Below are 7,578 nucleotides of genomic sequence, written 5' to 3'. Positions count from 1 at the left end.
CTAATTATTCTCTGGCTTTCCTCATAACAGGGACAGAGTCCGTTAGACAGACTGCTGGTGGCTGAAGGTTTTCATTGCTGCAATAGCCCCCCCCCCCCATTCTTTCATTCTCTCACTGTTTCTTTACATCTCTCTCTCTTTATTTCCTCCTGTCTGCTCTCTCTCTCATCCTTCCCCTGCATCCTGCCTCACCCCACCTTTCTCTCTCCGTCTCTCTCTCCTCCTCCTCCTCCTCCTTGGTCCATCCTCCCGCCCCCCCGTCCATCTCTACCTCCGTATCCCTCTCTCTCCTCTCTATCACTCTCTCGCAGATGCCACATCATACCACACGCTCTCCCTTTCTCTCTCTCTTCCTCTCTCTCTCTCTGGTCTGTCTGTTCTCCGCTCTCTCATTCGCTGTACCGGCTCACCACCGGCTGTCAGTTCATTTGCCGCGGCAGAGCAACAACTGGCTTCTTTCAGCGCTGGGAGCGGAGGGGGAAAGGAGAGAACAGGGGGATGAGTGGAAAAAGAATAAAGTGAAAGAAGGACAAGGAGGAAAAGAAGAGGAGAAAGGGAGGAGGAGGAGATCTTTTGTTAAGCATCCATCCCTCCCCTCTTCTCCCTCTCTGGAAGCATCAGCATCAGCACCACTGCCTCCATCAGCACCGCTGCTCCCGCTGCTGGATCCTCTGTCTCCTGCCGGGATCTGCCTCCTCCTTCTCCTCAGGGAGCTCTTCCTGGAACTGGGAGGGGGAGGGAGATCAACACCTCCCAGCTTGCCGCGGACCCTCGGCAAGGCATCAGGAGGAAAGAGGGAAGGAAGAGCAGAGGATTTTAGAAGAGGCCAACAGGAGAGCAGAGGAGAGGCAACACCCTGGTTTACAGGAGAGCAGAGGAGAGAAGAAGAAAAGAGGGTAAGAGTCCAGCTTGGCAACAAAAGTGGACCTGTTGTCGCAGTTTCATCTTGTTTTTTATTTTTTCCACTTCTTTCTCCTCTTGTGGAAAATTTCTAACAATATTTTTTTTTATATTTTTTCTTCTCTCTCTAACTGAAGGAGATTTTTTTTATATTCCCCCCTCCTTTAATTTTCTGTTTTGTTCTTTAATTGTTGCAGTCTAATCAGTTTGAATGTTTCATTTCTTTTCTTTTCATTTTGCTGTGGCAACTACTAATGAGAAATGAGAAAAATAAGGATGGGATGTTGCTGTGTAAAAAAAAGGGTCCCATAAGGTAAGAGGAGAAGGGACAGAGGAAGTGCACATTTTGATTTGTGAACATAGTTAAATGAGAAATAAAAAAGAGGGGACGTTTTACCAGATGAGGCATTTCATCCCAATCCTCTTTATCTTCTTTAATTTTGTTTTTTTTTCTTTTTTTGACAACCTGTGGTACTCTGTTTTTGATTTGAAAATGTGTACGTACGTGTGAGGAAGTTTGAATGAAAGCAAAGGGAAGAGAAGAGTCTGTGTTTGATTTTAGCTGTTGCCCCTGCACTCAGAGTAATCTGATGAGTCTCCGGGGTGCTTCCACTGAACAATCAATGGTACTTGGGCTCGCCGACCTTAGTGTGTGTGTGTGTGTGTGTGTGTGTGTGTGTGTGTGTGTGTGTACGATGATATCTTGCAGGAGCCCTCAGGTTCTCTTTTCTCTCCCTCTCTACAGATGGCCTGGGTTGGGCCAAGCTAGCCATGGATTTGTGTATGCGTGCGTCTAAGTGTGTGTGTTTGGCTGCGGGTGGTAAATCCCAGCTCTCTGCAGCTCTGGGGTGGTTGGACGGGTGGGGGTCTTCCTGGTTTTGGCTGAGGGTATGTGTTTGTATAATTGTGTGTGTTTGTGAGTCTCCTGGGCTGAGTGGTCCAGGCTGGCTGAGAGGAGGTTGAGAGACACACACAAAAAAAAGTGGATTTGCATCTCATCTTCTTTTTTCTCTACCTCCTTCCTAATCTGTTCATTCTTTTTTATGTTCTTTATTCTAACCCTTGTTCCTTTGTGAGTTCATTTTTTTTACCTCCTCTTTGCATCCCTCAGGGTTGTTGATTCTCTCTATCACTTTGTCAGTCTGGCTTTATCCTTGCTGCAGAGTTTAAATTTTTCATTTACGAGAAAAAACTCTGTTTTCTTTTGTGACTGTAAATTCCCTGAGTTAAGGCTTTTTTTCTAAATGTTTAAATAAAATAAATTTCCGCCTGTCAGTTGCTTCTGCTCCGAGAAAACTGCAGCAAATTATTCTTTCATTCTTCAGTTAATAAATGTACATGATTCAGAGGCAGGCCATCTAATCTCAGCCCCCGGCGTTGAGGATATACACACCGATGAGCCTATTCCTTTTACCAAACCATCCGGAGAGTAATTGTAAATATTGATTACAGACAACAAATCAATGAAATGATTTTGGATCGGCTTAGCTGGAGCTTGCTCTTTGTATTCATCCAGCTAGTTCAATTAGAATAGAATGGAATAAATTTGCTTGAACTTTTCATCCATTATTCATGGTCTCGCTCCTGCATTAAAACTCATCGCTTTAATTTGAAAATAAAGAAGAGGGGAAATCATAATAATGATTGCCAAATTAACATTTTAGGAATTAATTTAAAAGACATTTTAACATTTACAATTTGAAAGGGAAATAAAGTCCATGGGCTCTAAAGTGTTTCCATGAATTATCTTTTTATTTAACTAAATGTATATCTTCAAACATACACTTCACTAAAGAATTCAGCCTGAGGGAAGCTGGAGTGCAGACTGGTGTGCTGCTGCAAAAACCAGCACTATTTTTTTTTTTCATAAAATCAAACAAATTAGTACTCTGCATGCCCTCCCTCCTGTGGTTTAATCCATGTGTTGATTTCTTTCCTTGTGTTGCAGGGGAGGGAGGGAGGGGGAGTCGCTTGTATTGGTAATGGAGTGTATGGGACTATTGTCACACCGCGGCAGCTCCTGGCCTGACCTCCCTAACCCCTCGTCTCCCCTGTGTGTGCACCTCCCGACACCCAACCCCCCCTTACCCCCTCCCAGATCTCATTATGCCCGCGTAGGGCCAAGCAGCGGGACCAGTAACGGCAGCAGGGAAACCAAATGTCACCGCTGGATGAGGACCTCCAGGAGACAGGGGCATCACAGCTAGGCCCAGGTAAGAGGCATCATATTGGGGTTCAGGCTGCACCTCACTCCCCTCTTCCCAGTTATCTCCAGAGTTTTGTGAACAGATCCAAGAAAGACTGATTCAAGATTACCTCAGCTTTTACACACCCTTGTTTTTTGTTTTGTTTTTCTGCTTCTCCCCTCCACACACGCTGCTGGCTCGGATTGAAAATGCCACCATTGCCCAATTCTCCTTTGCAGAAGAGCCATTGATGGAGCCTTGCCTCACACTGCAGCGAGGTGTCTTCAATCAATGCAACTGCCCCACTTTCTCTATATGTGCATGTGTTTGTTTGCAACTGGAGCCTGATGGGGGGCTGCTGATGGCACTAGTGGTGATGGTGATGGAGGTGGTGATGATGATGATGCGATGGCAGTGGCGCTGCTCACATGGTTTCTGGCTTAGCTCCCCGTGTTCACTGAAAGACTCTCTTCGGTGACGGGTATTCTTGGGTGGATAATACGGATCACGTTGTTATTGCTTAAGAATACGCGTAGTCGAGGAGAGTCCTCTCTTCGCCTAATACCAGCAACACCCCCATCCCCCGACACCCACCCACCTCACCTCACCCCACCTCACCCCGACTACCCACCCACCCCACAAAGGACTGTCAGGATGGGTGAAGCCACACCCCCCACTCTCTACACTTCCAAAAAGAAAATGTACTGCATTAAGATGTTTCTTTTTTTTTTTAACCTGCCCACTTCCTGTTTGCTGAGTCACGGTCGAGGTCAAAAATGTTCTCACGTTTGTCCCACTGTGCATCTGTCAGTCTGTCTCTGTCTCTGTGGTGATGGGAAGCTCGGTTAGTTTGTGTTATTTTGTTTCTGTGTGTCTGTCGGACATGTTGCCTTGAGATTGTTTAGCCTAGGAGAAAAAACTGTCTCTGTCTTGTCTGACAACAACTTCTGATCGTTTAGCTATCTGCATGAACAGTCTCTATTTCCATGACATGAGGCCAGCATGACAGCCTGCACACCAACACTGACAATACTCAACAGAGCCAGGCCTCATTATTGGTTTGCACATACATCTAGTCATTATTAGCTTTAAACCATCAACGAATAAGGGACCTACATTTGACTTAACTCTTAAATATTTGAAATTGGCACACGTCTTTGTTTTAACTATTGCTCAATAAGGAAAAAACTAAATACGCAATTTTAAGTCTTACATTTAAAACAAATTTTAAAATTTTGCTGTAGCTCAGTTGTATTTCCAAGATTAACAGTGAGTTGATAAAGCTGCCAGGGGACCCTGGGGTGAAAACGAACAGGTGTTCCACCCTTAATATCAATTTACACAGACAGGTCATGCTTTTTTTTCAAGCTTGCAAATTGATTAAACACATCTTTTGTAACTATGCATGTGTTAACTAATGTAAGTCAAAAACCTTCCACAGCCTCAGGATAAAAAATAAAAAAAACTAATGAAGGAACCTTTCCTTTAAGTTGAAATTGCACTTCAATAGAGTATATATTTTTTTTATATACAAATCCATTTCCTTAACATAGACTAGTTTCCTGTACAATATGTGTCAAGCTTTTGGAACCACAAGACTATGACTAGTTTGTGGTTAATAATTCATCCTTGCTGATCAAGTACAGCTCCAGTATTTATCAATTTAATTGTGTTTGATTTGAGTTGATTAACTGGCTAAAATTGTTGCAAATGAATTTTCTGTCGATCAACAAAATCGGTTTGACGATTGAATTAGCCTGTGAACACAGAAAGTGGGCTTCGTTAAAGGCTCGACTCAAACAACATGGTTTGGAGCCTGCTGATGACCAAAACCTTTCGTTTTTTTTTTTGGCCCAATCAAAATGCATGCAGAAGTAAGAGCAAAAGACACAAAACCAAGATAAGAAATACAACATAAAAATCAAAAGACAGCCAAAGAATGGGTCAGATATCTTAATTCAGTCAATATATATTACAAGACGGTTTGCCCTGATCAGTGCAAGGAGGCCTGTCATTTTAAGAGAGTAATCAGTATGCATTATTGTGCTGAATATACTGTGGTTATGGTTATAAAGCTGAACCTTCTCTTATTCAACTCCATGTAGTGTGTTTATTATGAGGCTGGGCCACGCCAAAGCTGCCTCTCACCTTCCCTCCTTTATGCTCCTTTTTTATGCAAATCGCTTCTCAAATGACATTTATCACAGTGAGGTTTACACCAGATGTAACACTGCTGCTGCAGTTTGAGCATCACTCTCACACACGCGGGCACACACATGCGGCTGAGGAAACAAAATGTCCACCAAGAGCAGTCGACAGCTCAACTTATGCATCGAGGAGAGAGGCGTCAAGATAAACAATTACCCCTGGCTCAAACGGTCTATAACCAGCTTTTTCCGTGTTGCCGGCTTGGGGTGGGGGAGATGCGCCATGAATATGGATTCCCCTCTCCATGTCTGATGGCACATTCTGAACCTTAACACCCATGTAAAATCCATTTAAACACCTAATAGGATCAACTTGACTCATACAACCATGTCACCCCCTGCGATCATACTCTGGAGATTTCCTCATACCACTGTGCTGGTGTAAATTATTTTCTACACGCCTTCCTATGGATGGTAGGAATATCAAATGAGTCTATTTCTGTGCATTTGTTATTTTCACGTAGAGTATTCCTGGGCAGGAGTATATTTAAAATAAGCCACAGAGTCACTCAGATATGCTCATGATTGTAATTATACGAATCATCCTCGTCATTACAATTGCAGATTATTCAAATAATACAATTACATGTTGAACGCTTGGCTCAGCTGATAATTACTGTTCCTTCTCTTATGGAAACAAACAAAGCGTTATGCTAAAATGTGTGTAGGAGGATGTAAAATAGAGTGATTGTGGTGTAATCACAAATGAATACAAACCACACATACAAAGAGACACAAACACATTTCCTCCCCTGCATTTTCGTGTTGATTGGTAGAGATGGTGTGGCGTGGACTTCCTCCTGCTGTTTGTCTCCCGTGCATCTGTGTGTCTCTGGGTTGCCTGTTGTAGCTGCTGCAAGGCCTCGGCTTGCTGGCTGGCTGACATCACCGCTGCCACGTGATCCGGTCGTTTTTTGCATCACATTAACACTTTATAATTACCACTGAAACACTGTGAGCCTCCAATAATTTATAAAAATCTGCCACACTTGCTTACATCTAACCTAAAATCCTCAATAAATACATTCAATTTAACACATGTCATTAAAAATGCTTCTAAAACTACATTCTTGTCCCATTTAAAGACATTTTTAAAGCAGGCCTGCTTTCTAAGGCCTTACCCGCACATTTACAAAAAGGCTTGTCAGTGACAATGACGTGGTATAAAGTGATGTCGTAGTTTCATTCTGTGTCTAAGCCCGTATCTGGAATGTCTCTGCTTGTTTCCAAAGTGTTGTAAAGAGCTGCCATGCTGTAGAAAAAACCCATTGTTGACACATAATATCAAATGCAATGGACATCTTCTTTCATTAATGAATTAAGCAGGGTCTCTTTTTCACTGAGCATTACAACAGCTATTGATGGAGGCACTGGGATAGTTTAACTGAGGTTATCCAATGTGAAAGCCATTTCTCTATGCGTGTTTCTCTGCACTCACAGACTGTTGTGGTTGTGCATAAATGTATGTTGCCCTCAACTAATGGCATGCTGTTGTCAATACTGCTGCTTCCGCTGCTGCTGCTGATGTTGATTGTTCTAAAGGTAACCAGGGACAAATGCTGCATGCATTTGAGTCATTAGAACAAAAGCAGTGAAAAGACTGTAATTTTACCCCTGTAAGTGTTTTCATGATTCTGTCAATAAAATGTGGCTGTAAATTTAAATAAATAATTCTTCTCAAATTGAAATGTGAAATGAAGCTTTAATTAACATAATAATGTGAGAAAAGCAGGCTTTACTCGAGCACCTCTGGCCTGTCTAGGCAATTAGAAGTTTCAGGACGAAACATGAACTGAAAGGTACCTGAACCGAACAGTGGGACTCTTTTTTTTTTTTCTTTTTTCTTCATATTACTTAGACAGTCCTCTCTGTGAAATTGAGAACCCTAAACACGTCCTCCTCAGCAGAGGGATCGGCTATGGACTGCTGCCTAAACATTTTTCTGTCTCTGCACTTTCAAAACCTCCTGAATCTCACTCCAGAGGCCTCTTCAGTGATCCCACAGACAAACCCAAAGATTAAAAACTAAAACCCATTTCCTCCTCTGCTCTGACTTCTAAGGCTAGTAGACGAAACAATTGCCAGTCTGGGGTTTTTAAGTGAACACTTCATTCGGCCTCTGTCTCAGTTTGTAGACGGAGAAGCATTTGCTTGGTATTTTGTATACAGTTTCTTAATTGTTATGTGACTTAATCTCATTTCGATTATGGGACAGAAGGAGCAAAAGTATAATGTGTATGAAATTATAGTTATAATGATGATCATACACCCACCCTTGTGAAGGC

General features: G+C 42.6%; 1 long non-coding RNA gene across 1 annotated transcript; it reads left to right on the top strand.

Annotated features, from left to right (window-relative positions):
• Positions 1-313: 313 nt before the first annotated feature.
• Positions 314-4,273, top strand: LOC306835313. The gene is made up of 3 exons (XR_013780624.1): positions 314-896; positions 2,999-3,113; positions 3,326-4,273. It is a non-coding gene; the product is annotated as an uncharacterized lncRNA (long non-coding RNA).
• The last annotated feature ends 3,305 nt before the right edge of the window (positions 4,274-7,578 follow it).

This window comes from Symphodus melops, assembly GCF_947650265.1.
Source record: "Symphodus melops genome assembly, chromosome: 14".
NCBI classification, from domain to species: Eukaryota; Metazoa; Chordata; class Actinopteri; order Labriformes; family Labridae; genus Symphodus; species Symphodus melops.
This window is presented reverse-complemented; position numbering and strand designations above follow the sequence as displayed.